This window comes from Chaetura pelagica, unplaced genomic scaffold (genome assembly GCF_000747805.2).
Source record: "Chaetura pelagica isolate M959 unplaced genomic scaffold, ChaPel_1.0 scaffold363, whole genome shotgun sequence".
NCBI lineage: Eukaryota > Metazoa > Chordata > Aves > Apodiformes > Apodidae > Chaetura > Chaetura pelagica.
The window spans coordinates 2701788-2715474 of NW_009952720.1; positions in this window are offsets into that span (position 1 = coordinate 2701788).

Below are 13687 nucleotides of genomic sequence, written 5' to 3' on the forward strand. Positions count from 1 at the left end.
CCCCCCGTGCCTTGGGGGTGGAATCGCCGCCCAAGCGATGGCTGGGGCGCTGAGGTGATGCTGTTCGGTGAGCCAAGGGCAGCCCGAGGAGCCTCCCGCAGCCCCCGGCCCGCCATTTTCTGTCAGGCGGGCTCCTCCATGCCAGGCCGGCTGCCCCTCGCCTCTCCTCACCCGCCGCACCGGGCCTGGGAGGTGGCTTTCCTTGCTCAGAGAGGGAAAACCTGAGGGCTGTTGGCCCTCGAGTAGGCCGTGCAGGGTGGGTGCCCTGCTGCTTTGCCTGCCAGGCCCACGGGGAGGCACAGGGCTGGGGAAAAGGTCCCTGCAGGTTTCCTTGCTGCAGCACACGTTTAATTAAGTCTCAACCAACAGCACAGGTAAGATGTGTTGGGGCCCTGACAAGCCTTGGTGTGTCTTGCAGGGTCTGAACTGCTGTGTCTTGCAGGGTCTGAACTGTGTCTTGCAGGGTCTGAACTGTATCTGTTGGGCGATGGAAGGAGTTTTAAAATCAAGTTATATCTTACAAGTACTGATGACGACTTGCTGCGTTTAATTGGCACACACCAACAGTTCTAAAATGCTTTGAGAATTAATACTGGGATGTTTCAAAGTAGCACCAAATTGATTCCCGTGTTACTAGAGCATGAACTGTGGTGACAAATACTAAGGAACTTGTCAAAACTTGTTTTCAAGTTTAACAGCACAAAAGTGGTGTTCAGTGGTCCCATCTTATTTCCCAGCTTTTTTGTCACGTGCGTGTCCAGCTGGAGGCTCTGCAGGGTCACTGCTGATGTGTGGTCACTGTGCAGGATGCTGCACATGGAATCCCTGCCCTTCGAAATGCTTTATAGCACTGTAAGGAGCGTGCACTGTATTAGTTCAACATATGAACTGCAGAGGGCTGGATGACCTTGAGATACCACTAAAACGTCAATTTCAGGTCAGAAGTAACCCAACCCAGGGCCAGGGGCTTCAGACAGCAGCCTACAAAAGGAAGCTGAGTTGTGTCATGCAGACAGGAATGTGGAAATAGCTGAGCTGAACTCCTGGATGTGAGAGAAGGTCTGTGGAGCAAGAGTTTAATCTTCAACTCCTGTTTCTGACTCATGTATTGATTGCAGACAGGTATTAATGTTAACTTTACGAGAAATGTGATAGTAGTTAAATATATTCTTTTTCTTGGTTTTACTAAGGAAAAGGAAATTCACCCTATTATTTAATCTTTTCCATGAAGACACTTAAGCTTTATGTTTAACCAGGATTAATTCTCGAATAAAATAATACTACGATGAGCTATTAAGTGAATGTCTGAAAACAGGGTTTCCTTGCCATATTCACAGGCATTTGGGATCTTAAGAACACAGGAAGCTGAGATATTTACAAAGACCACATTTCACTTACTAGAAGTTACCGAAGTGTAAATTGGAAAGTTTAATATGGAAGTGTGAATTGTAAGCATTATGGCTGTTTTATTCTTATTTCAAGGAGTCGAACATGAAAGATGAAGAAGTCTACAAACAGAAATCTGAAACAGTCAGTGTTTGTAAGCACCAGAATCCTTATCATTACACAATAAAATATCTGAATGAATGATTTAATCAAGAATATCATAGCCAGATTTGGAAGTTAAGGATGATCAGTGATTAGTCCATTATGACATTTTTATCATTACATTGGTATTGTAATACTTCCTGCAATCCCCCAATGAAACATTAATACCACTTGTTCTTAATGACTGTATTAATTATGTAAGAGTCTTTGTCCTGATGCACGATCTTTTGTATAACCAATTGGCAAATTGCAGCATAGTTTGTAAAAAACAAACACAACTAATCTGTTTGATTATATTCCTATCTAATTAGTCCTCCTCTAGTTTCCCTTTATTTAGTGTCATCATCCTATTACTCTAATTATGACTGTACATGCCACGGAAGATTTTCAGTCAGCGGTTGTGACTTTTTGTAGATTCCTCTCCTTAATGTTATACTGGAAACATGAACCTTATTGAAGTTACCAGTATCCTGTTCAGATACAGAAGCCAGCAGAAGAAGCTAAAATAGTAGGTATTCTCTGCAACCTTTGTTTAAAGTAACAGAAAGGAGAAATGGTCAAGGCCTGTGGACATCCTTTTACTTCCTGGTTTAGAGCAAGTAACTCTACACAGTACATAGTTCTGGTGGTTTGTTCAGTCTGGTTTTTAATACTCTAAGCTGGAGACTTCAACCACTTCCTATACCTGGTTCCTATATATGATTCCTTTAATGCTGAAACATTTTCATTTTCAGGTAGCTTTTGTCTTCCCTCAGCATTTAACTCTGTTACCACTTACTAAATTCTGTTACTGGTATGTACTTGCTAGCAACAATTTTCAGTATTACAACATAGTTTACCACATTAAACTGTGTTGTTTAGGTTTAAAGAAGTGGGATCTGAAATGGCCTGTGGTTCTCATTAAATAACCTTGCAAGAGTAAGTACTTTAAATCTCAAAACCCATTTTAGACCTCTGTCAGTGTAACACTTCTCCAATGCTTATTCTTTATTCTGGATTTTAAAACTTCAGAAATCTGTAAACGGGCTTGTTCTCTCTTTGGGAGCTCTTCCCACTAGATACCTAGATTATTTCAAATGTCTGCTTTCTCCAATTATACAGCATTTCTTCCTACATGACACGCTGCTTTAGCATATGAAACACAAAACAGTATTTGCTTTTATAATTACTGTTTTCATATCTTATTTCAGCTTATTAAATCTGGAGTAATTTATTTCCAGTTATTCATATTGTTCTTTCTTTTATGTCCTAAAAAACCTGCAGGAATTATTTTTGGTTTTATAACATAATCTCGATTTTCCATTCCTTCCTCTTCTTTTTTTTTTTCATTCCAAAAAGTAATAATGGGTAGTCATGGTTTTAGGATTTTGAATTTGTGGCCACCCTAGTAACGTTCTTCAGACTGTACCTTAAAAATGAATCCCCATAATAGCCTGTGTGACTGAGAAAAATATGCAAAATACCAGTGTAACTGTCAAATGGTATAATCTAATGATTCAGTATTTATATTACTCTTTCCATATAGCTGTCTTCATAAAAGAAAAAAAAAATGCATTGGCAATCATTCAGTTTGCTATTTTAGTTATCTATGTGACCTGTAAAGCTGATAATAATGGAACATTTCTCATTTTGAAACCTGTGATACCAGAGTGAAAGGCAAGTATTATATATTTTTTTTCCAGCTGGCTGCAAGCATTTAAAAATAAATGTCCTTGTTATTTCACACAGTCAAGATTCTTGCATAAATGATATAAAACAAAAGAAAACAAAAAAAGAAAATATTTAACACTTCTGAGTGCTAGACTATCATGTTAACAAAACCTAAAATTCCTGCACTTACATAAAATTCCACTGACTGAAGTGTATCCACCAAACAAAGTAATTGAAAAAACTCCGTAGTCATTAAAGAGTGTGCTGAATATCACCAAAGCTCACGAAATTCAGATGTAACTTTTAGAAATAGTTATTTATGTTTATTTTAAAATAATAATAAGATGATAGCAAAATAAAGCATTGCACTGTGGAATGACAAGCTCAATGTCCTGACCATAACCTGTATGATTTAGATTTGCTTTATACAGCAGAAACTTGAAAATAATGTTGTAAAGGAATGTGAAGTGCATAAGTGTAAAATGAATATTCCTTCATGAATGCTTCTCTCTCAACCATTCAGTTTGCACGAGCAAATAATGCTATGGAACCCACCAAACATTTTCAAGTTTGTTTAAAATTAAAAAAACCCATCCAATTATCTGATGCTATGCATAATAGATTTGCAGAATATAAATTATTAACATTTGTGTTTTCAGCCTGCTAGGAATGCAAAAATCTTTATAGAGATGCTCTGTGGCTTCAGTTGCTGAGAAGAAAAGATTAAATAATAAGGAAGGTAAGAAACTTCCCTTTGCTGATTTCTCATTAGAAGTTTCATTTAACTGTCCCATCTCATTATCCTCCTTGTCCCACTGGCATTTAGAGATGCAATATGCTGACCTAGTAGTATGTGCCACAGATTCTCATGGCACTCCTTACTGCCTTTCTGCTGGCATGTAATTTTCTGGTTTGCTTTAATCCCAGAGCTTGCAGGGTCATTCAGCAATATTAAGCATCACAAAAATTTTGAAGCATGATAAAGTACAAGAATTTGCCATATAACAAGAATGCAGATCTTCTTGGAGGCTGTGAGGATATCAGAGATTTGATATTAACTGGGAAGAGCAAGACCAAGTCACTACCACATATTTGTTGTTCTGGTGCCCTCTGTTGAAATAACCATCTGTTTGGGTTCTAAATCCCCCCTTGGAGGGTGAAGAGCCCCTGCCAAGTGCCATATGCTGCCACCTCTTCATTGTGCACTTTTGTTCCTTGATTTATTTTACCTTTCTATTCTGTCTTAACAAAAAGCAGAAATACAACCCTTTAGTTCCTTTCCTTCCTCCAGTGGTACTCATGTTGAAATTTTTCTTTTCCTTCATAACATTGTTGCATCAATGTTTACAACAGCCTTTTATTGAGCTTATGAAAGTATCACATGAGTTGAGATGATAATTAAGAAAATTACATTTTATAGGAATTCCAGCTTGAGTGTGTGTCGAAAACTGAGAACTACCTAAATTAGCAATGTAATTATTGTTCCTTTCTGGCACTTTTCCTTATGTACTATAAAACCAGGGGAAAATTAAGACACCTAGGGCAATACAGTCAGAAAGGGCTTTCTATCGTAAGTCAGCATCTTTGTTTAGTTGCATGTAAAACCACAACCTTGCTCTCACTTTGCAGGGGAACCTAAATGGTAGAGGTTAAGAAACTTTTCAGGTTCAAATAGCAAGCAGTGGCAAGATGAGGAATAAACCCCATGGTCTGGTCTTCTGTTCCAACCACCACATCTTATACATCCTCCACACTTGTGCAAGTTACAGGAATTACATTATGACTAAACTGCTACCTGAGTTGTTTTTTCCAGTCAAATTTCCCAGGTAGAGCACTCTTGCTGCAAGTAAAATGTGGGACTGTCTTATATCTCTGGAGTTACATCACATTTCTTCAGTAAATGAAAACAGGCTGATGCTTTCCTGGAGCTGTTCTTGCTTAGTGTCACACATAAAGACTCTAAAGTTTTGTTCTGGTTTGGTTTGGTTTGAGAACTTCTGATACAAAACTTCCCCAGGAAGGGGGGAAACAGGACTATCAATTCCCACAGGTCCAAGCAAACCTTAGCTAACCCGAAGATATTAATAACTGCATGAAGTAAGTTGAGGTGGTTTTATATTGGTGTGATTCTAAAGTAGCTCCTGCTTATTCAGATCACCATTCTAGCACTTTTTAAAAAATAGATTTTTCAGGGAATTGCCGAGGGACATTTTGTACATTTTGCCCCTGGGTGGTTTTTAGAAACAGACCTATAAACAAAAAATCACTTTTGTAAGATGTAGCTGAAGTACATGCTTGATAAGCAGCTTATAAAACTATTTTCAGTGGAAGCATCAAATTTGTTTAGGTAGGCTGAGATGATTTTTCAGACATCATAGCTGTATGGTAATTTCCTTTTTTCTTTTACCAGATTCTACATATCATGTCTTTGACAGGCAAATTCTCACACATGCAGAACCCTATTTTTTTGCTAGGAATTTACTCCTCCACTTTTAAATTTCTTTTCAGGGCAACATTCTCAGTTTCCCGTCTCTCTTTCCTGTACTGGTAACAAACTGTTACATGCCATTCCAGCAAATTCAATTTCAGCTGGAAACACAGAAATTTCTGAATTTTAAATATACAGTATAATTTGTTCCTGCCATGTAATGCTGTCTGCTCTCCTTTGATTCTACCAGGTGAATGTGGCAGCATTTCCAGAAGAATAAAAAGGAAAAATCACTGAAAGAAATAGGCAAGTTGAATGAAAAATAGTAGCTAATAGTGGAATTAGCTCTCATTACCAGATAGGAAGAGATAGTATTTGTGATTTGGCTAGTTAACTGTCTTTGATGTTATTTTCCTACATAAGCTACTGATGGAATTGCCAAAGAAACAACAGTGAAAGGATCAGAATGTATTGTGAGCACAGATGGAGCTTACATTGTATATATGTTAAGACAGATAATTTAATTTTAGCCAGAGTGATGTCAGTTTCTTGGAGATGAAAAGATATTTATTACACATGCATTGAGGCACATTGAAGGCTACAGTATGGGCAAATATGAAGAAAAAGAAGAGACTTTGACAAGCCCACTTTCTGTTCTGCTGGGGAAGCTTCTCTCATATGCTAGGCCACGTGACCTCCAGTCTATTTGTCTACAATGCCTTTGGTGTTTGGTGGCTCTGCTAGGCAGACACACACTGACCTACATGTAAAAACAGGAGTCAGAAAGTTACTCATCTTCCTCATAAAATCCTCAGTCATTACAGCTTTACTGTAGTTGAACTTAAGTTCAGCAAGTTGATATTGAAAGGTTGTTTATGTTGCAGTTTATCACTGTCTCTCCAGGACAGCAGCTTTTCTGATCAATGTTTCCATTTACATACAGTGCTCTGCAAAAAAAGAGCAATAAAAGTAGTGTCCTCTGTTTTCGTACACAAAAAGCACCTTCTCCTTAGAGTTCCCTCCACAGGAAGCACATATGACCTCAAGACAGCTTATACAGCTAGTGTCTCTACAAGGGGCTCTGCACCCCTTCGATCTAGGAAGTTATGTTTGGGTAAAATACACAAAAGAAAGGAAAACTTACCTCCTTGGTGGGATGGAAGGTTTTTTGTATCTCTAACCTTTTTCAACAGTAAAGGTGGAAAGAAAATTGAGTTGGATCCACCACTCCCACCTGAAATCTGCAACCAGTCCTTGTAATTCTATATGATTATTTAACACTGAGCTTCAGCATAGCACAGTAAATTATTGCTTCTCAAGTTTTTGGAAATTCTCTCACATGCAAATCTACTGTTTTATCAGACTAGAACTGCTTGGCTGCATGTAATTTTTCTCTGAAGCCTGAAAGAGATCTGTGGTCTGTTAGCCTTGAATCCCATAGTCATCGCTGCTCAGCTCCCTGTTTAGGTGCCAGATCTTACCAAGAGCCAAGTGATGGATATTTTCCTCAGAAAGCACTTTCTCACAACTTCCTTATTCTTCAGAACTTGCAGATGAAGGGGTTGCTTTGAAGTTCAGGGGTACTTATAATAGATAGTCATCCTGTTGAGGGTGTCACTAGTGAAGCCTACCAATTGCAGCTTACCAAAGAGGGGAATAAAGGTACAGGAGCCTTGCTGATGTGAAGATTCAGAAGCAATGTTTTAAGGCAGCTTTTAGGCACATCTTGCATTTTTGAAGGTCAACACATTTGGCTGTATGTACATGTGGTTTTAAAGGCAGAAGTGTATGGATGTAGCAACAGAACAGTTCTAGATACCTAGATCAGAAAATGTGTGCAATACATGTGTTCACGTGGGTATGGCTTTATGTTTCTATATATATAGGAATATATATTAATATGTATAGATATACTTAGTGTATGTATCTGAACATCAAGGCACTTGGTGATGGAAGGGTAGTGTTTCCTGTCACACATTTTTGCACTTACCTCATTTTGTTTCTTACAGCTAAAACAAGCTAAAGATCTTCTAACTCAGCAGCATGAAAAGTAAGTATTTGAACTATGTAAGCACCAGGAAAAAAAAAATACTGTTAGCCCTATAAAAGGTTTTGCTTAATTTTTTTTAATAGAGAGCTATAATCACCTGAGTAACCTAATAAAAGTGCAGTTAAGGTCTATATTAATTGGCTGATACATAATTGGCTACAGCACATGAGTGAGCACTTCTGATGTTAAGCTGTGCATTATGTATAACACATACAACAGTTATGCAAAATCTATAAGAAAAATTGATCTGACTTCCCCACACTCTGTTTAATGGTTTGGTAATTTTGATACAGGTTTCGACTCTCTTGTTGCTTTTTCATAATTCTATGCACAAGGAGGGGACAGAGAGATTAAAAGTCATGTAAAACATCCATTGCCAAGTGAATTTGTACTGCATGCATAGTGAAGTGAGAGCTTATGTGAGACAGTGTTATCTCTACTATCTTCTTCCAGTTCTCTGCAGGTCTTCTGAAGACCCAATATAATCCTTACCAACTTTTGCATAAAACCTACTTATTTTTTTCCAGCCCCATTTCTTATGAAAATTATATGCTGAAATATGTAAAAGAGTAAAAACAGCCCTTTGTCTCAGATTCTGCCATGGAATCTGATATCAATACTAATTTCATAATCAAATCCATGTTTCTCGGAAGCAAGCAGCTTCCCCGATACCTATCCTACTTCCCCATCTTCCACCCCAAAAAACAACCAACCAACCAAATGGGAGAAGGGATGCTCTTTTCATTCTCCTGACTGTTCGCTGAGCTGAGCCCTTCAACTTTAGCAATGGCATTTGGAGCCTGGCACTCAATTCAGATGTTACAGAGCAGGTCAGCAAACAGGCCAGTCACTCTTTTCCGACACAGAGAAGGACCAGCACAATGCCTTGGCATGCTTGCAGTCCTATATACAGTCATACATAGTGAGACCCTGCTGAAGGACAGCAAAAAGTTAAGTTTATTAGGAGAATTCAAGAGTGAAAGGAAACCTTATTCCCATCAAGAACCTAACAGGTAGGAACATCTGAGCCTGGTGAGAGACAGGGACGTTGTTTCTCATCACACAGACACAGAACATGTTGACAGGTAGCAAAAGGATTTTGTATGTTGATGGTGTGATGCAGATGTCTTCAGCTATGACTTGTGAAGCCTAGATCACAGCTCTAAAAAGTGTGTAGTGACAGAAGGGTTGCTGCTCCTTTTAAACATTTAGAATGTCAGCAGAAAGGATTTTGCACTTGTATTTAAAATTATCTTACAGACTTTTGCATTTATATGACAGGAGTCTTTCTGGGTGTAGTTTTCAAATGGTTCTCAACTACTGAATTATGTCTTAATTCACAAAAAAGTTAGAATGCCCTTTATCATTCAATCTATCTTGTTCCCTTCTATTCCTTCAATGTATGCCTGTTTTAGGAAAGTTACACCAGTCTTGTTTTGTCAGTAATTCCTTGTAGGTCTTTATATTTCTGTTAATATGATATCTTAAGTCTACCAGATATTACTATTCTAAAGATAAACTGAATTAAATGAATTATGCAAAAGCAACATAAAAATTAAGCCCTCAATTTGTAAATCTCCAACATACAAAAAGTTCATGGCTAATCTCATTAAAATATAGCACCAATATGTAGGAATAATAAGTAAGTGTTTGATTTCTACAAAAAGACATGGTAATTAAAAACATCTCAGTAGACATAATCTCACTTTTAATTACAATTTATTTGCATGGTTATACGTTTATTTATACTAGACATTAATATGTCAAAATACTTTGTAGTTATTCATTAGGAATCCGGGAATAAATTGCATTCTGTCTCAGTTCTGAGTGATGTGTGGCTAGTGTAGATTTCAATTTATTCTCTATAAAATAGAATATTACTGTTTTTTTGAGGCAGCTGAACGTGAAAGATTTTGGAAATTCAGTCTTTAGCTGTTATGTGACACAGAGGCCATGTTTTCAACTTCAAAACTCTAGAAAAAACATTTCTGTGTGTTTTCTCCCAGTAAATACTGCTGGAAATAAGCTTCAGTTGCAACCATTGTCAGATTCTTACTGATTTGTTGTCAGAAATAATTTACAAACTCAGTTCTGTACTATTGAACCACCAAATATGGGAAACTAATGACTGCATTATAAAATGGATTATCTATATTCTGTTCCTGATTACGTGGATGTTGTCTATATTTAGGGCCATGTTGCTGTTTAATTAGAGTATTTTAAATGTGCCAAACATCTTTAATTCATTTAACTTTAACTTTTCCATAGTTTGTATCTAGAAAGTCTCAGTAAGTATTCAAAAAGTGAAATGCTTCCCATGAAGTTGAGGCATTGATTTTTTTACCTTTTGGAAGGAATTTGACTCCCATTTTACCTCTGGTATATGATGTTTGGCACCAGCCCTAGGATTTTAAGGCTATCAAACTGCCCTAGAGAGAAGTCACTTAATGAGCTATTCCTAAGTATTTCCTTCCAATGCTTTTAGTTCTAAAGGTGTAAGAGATCACTCACTTTTCTGAGTTTTAAAGCTTACTCCAGCAGGAAGATCCAGATTTTTGGCTAGTGCACTCAAACATACTGTAAAGATCTGAGGCAACATCCCTGGGATAACACTAGTGCCTAAGCAGTGGCATCAGTTATAAACTCTCACTAAAGTTTCATTTTTATTTTAGAATTTCTAACTTAGCAAGAATGATACAAACGTACAAAAAGTTGCTGAGACCATGCCATTCATACAAGTTGCACAGTAGTATATTCTAAAATACATGTGTTCTTTTTTCTAAGCTATATAGTTTCTTCTGTTATTTACAGGGATTGGTTTAATTATCTCCTAAATAGGAATTCTTCCTCAGGCCTGTTTTCAGACCCCCCAGACAGACCCCATAGTTCTTTGTTTCTGGTACAGACACATCTCTGGCAGTGGCAGAAGGACTGATTGTAGGAGATGCCCATTTAGAGCACAGGCTGGATGACCTTGGATTTCCATTCTCCTTCTGAGAAGGTTAAATGGAATTCCCTTTATCAAGACTAATATTTATAGGTGAGCTGTGTAGAGGTCATGTTGTGGAAATTAATACACACGGACTTTGCATTTCCAAATACAGAGTATTTGTACTTTTGTAGCTCCAATTAAGTGCACAACTGGATTCCTTTCTCACCATCTGTCCAGCAATACTATGCTTCAGCAGGAGAGGCCTAGCATTGCTTTTTTTTTTTTTTTCTTGGTGAATTTTACAGGAAGTTATTTTATTTTTTTTCCCAAAGTACAGATGCTTTACATCTTCAGATTTTTTATCACACCTCACAGGATATTAAGAATATGAGGATTAAGGATGCTAAAAAATAAAGTCTCATTACGTGTTTTAGCTTGAGTGTTCATTATGCAGCAAAAATATTATTTCCGTTATCAAACAGATGGGCTGGTACCTATATGCACTTTTCTTGTGTACATACAGATTGCTTTCTTTACATCACGTTCTCACATTTTTCTAGGCTGTATATTCATGTATCTGGCTTTTCAGATGTCCAACTGAAGTATGACTTCTTTCAGAGTAGGACCCAAGGTCAAGTTGTGCAGACTTCTGGTAGTTTTTTAAGTTCTTCACAGACATCTCTCCAATTGAAAGGAGGTGTCCAAAACTGAGAACTGTTCTTCGTTGAAAGCCTTTTTGTGCTCAGTTGAGTGAAAGAATTATTTTACTTTTGTGTTTTACAATCTTTTTTTGCATTTCAGTAAAGTAGTCACAATTTTTGGAACACCAAATCACTGTTGACTCATTTTCTGTTTGTGAACTGCTATAAGACTTATAGCCAGTTTGTCTCCAGCTTACATTTTTGCAGTCAATTATGACTTCTTCCTGTAAAGTAGCTGCTTAGCCGGTTTGTCTCCAGCTTACATTTTTGCAGTCAATTATTCCCAACTATATCTAATAGTTTCTCATATTATTGAATTACATTCACTTTACTTTGTTCCAACTCATCATGATTTGTTCAATTCTAATTGCATCTTCCAAAATGCTTGCAGCTCTCACCTGAACAGGACATCCTCCACAAATATGATAAAAATATTCTCTATCCTGTTGCATTCCAGAAGCAGTTCAGGGCTCAGGATGTAAGTATCTGGAGATCTAACTTCTTACAAACATATTTGATTGTGAACCACTTGACACCACTTCTGAGTGCTGTTTTCTAACCATTTCATGTGAGTTTCTGTAGCCAATGCTCCTCTGTCCTTATGAGAGTATTAGATGATACAGCATCTGAATCCTTGGTGGAGTAGATTCCATTATTTGTTTTTGAGATGTTATTGTTGATTATAATTAATCATCCAAATAGGATGCATATTAATTTGCTCCAGTATTTTGCCTGATACAAAGTATAGCTGACTGTCCTCTGATTGCCATCCTTTTTTTTCTTTTGAAGGCAGGAACCTCAGCTATCTGAGTTCTTGAAGGTGAATGTTAATAGCTTTAAGATTGCTTAGCCATTTTGCTAAATATGTTGGCTGAAACTTATCTAGTCTGTGACTTCTTACTTGCATGTAAGCATATTAATTGAGTAGATTCCATATTAAATGTGTGAGCCATCTGATTACAGCTGACATTTTGAAGAACAAAGCAAAACCAAATTGAGGCTTTGGTCTTTCTCACATTACTTAATGATATTTTCCTCACCCACCTGAAAGCCTGACAGTTCTTGCCCAGTAATCTTTCTCATAAGCATTTTGTTACACTTCATGGCTCTTTGAGAGTTCTAGCTCATTTTGTATGTTAGGATTTTCCTTACATATTATAATTGCTCTGTTGTCAGTTTTAATAAATCAACCTAGATTCTGCTTTTTTCAAAAGGTGCAAGCCATGGTAATAATTTAGATTTAAGCCAGGGTTTTCTCTTGGTAGCTTGCTTTCTCATTGTGGTGGTCTGTTTGCAGCCTTCATGTTGATTCTGTAGGAAATGGCAAACTTTCCAGAGTGTCCTTCTCCTGAGATTTGCTACCGTGGGGTGCTACAGAGGGGTTTGGGATTCAGACTGAATTTACTGAAACTTCTTCGAGTCTGTAGGTTTTAATTTCCTTCCTTCCCTTTTGCAGAGCCATTAACTTAATGACCCCCATCATCTATATAGTTTCCTGAATTCCTTTCAGAGTAGTTTTCTTGCTATTTGTCCTAGTTTGGGCCTAACACGACAACAAAGAAACAGCCACATGGCCACTCACTCAGCTTCCCCCTCACACACACTGGGATGAGGACAAACCCAACTAGAAGCTCATGGGTTGAGACAAAGGACAAGGAGGGTTCTTCACTGATTAAAGTCCTGGGCAAAACAGACTCAACTTGTGGAAAAAATAATAATTTAATTTCACGCTAAGCAAATGCAAATTAAAGTACCACACACTGCATCTTTTTTGTCTGTGGGTTTCTAACAGGTCTTTTGTGTGACACTGTTCTTTTCCTTTCCTTTTTGTCATTATCCAAGTATTTTCACTAGCCCTCTGCCCTATATTCCTTTTCTCCTACCTGTGCTTCCTAAACAAACTCTACAGTCCCATAGCAATAACTAGTTATGACAATTTATTCACCATTTTGGTCACAAATGTAGAATTACTTTCAGTTCCTCCTGGTGCCCATATTCTTCCCTTAGTGTGCAGCACCTGAATGCAATGCCAGGGAAACGTTTTTCTTATTATTCCTCTATTGTAATGTTCAGTAAAATAATTCCTCCCCTCCCCATTTTTTCCTTTTTTCTCTAAGCTTTTCTGCTTTATCTGAACCTTGTGGTGTGATAAGAATAATCTGAAGATAATTTAATGTACACCAGCTGCAGACAACTGGGGAAGATACAGAGCAGTGAAGTGGGGGAGTGGCATAGCATGCAACCAGCCAAGTAGTCCTGCTTTTCTTTCCTCTGGGAAATGCTCCTTCTGTGCCAGCTTGGAAACTGGTTTGTTACAGCACAGCGCTGCAAAAAGACCACGTAACAAATAAAACCATCTCTCTGCTGTTTGCACATTT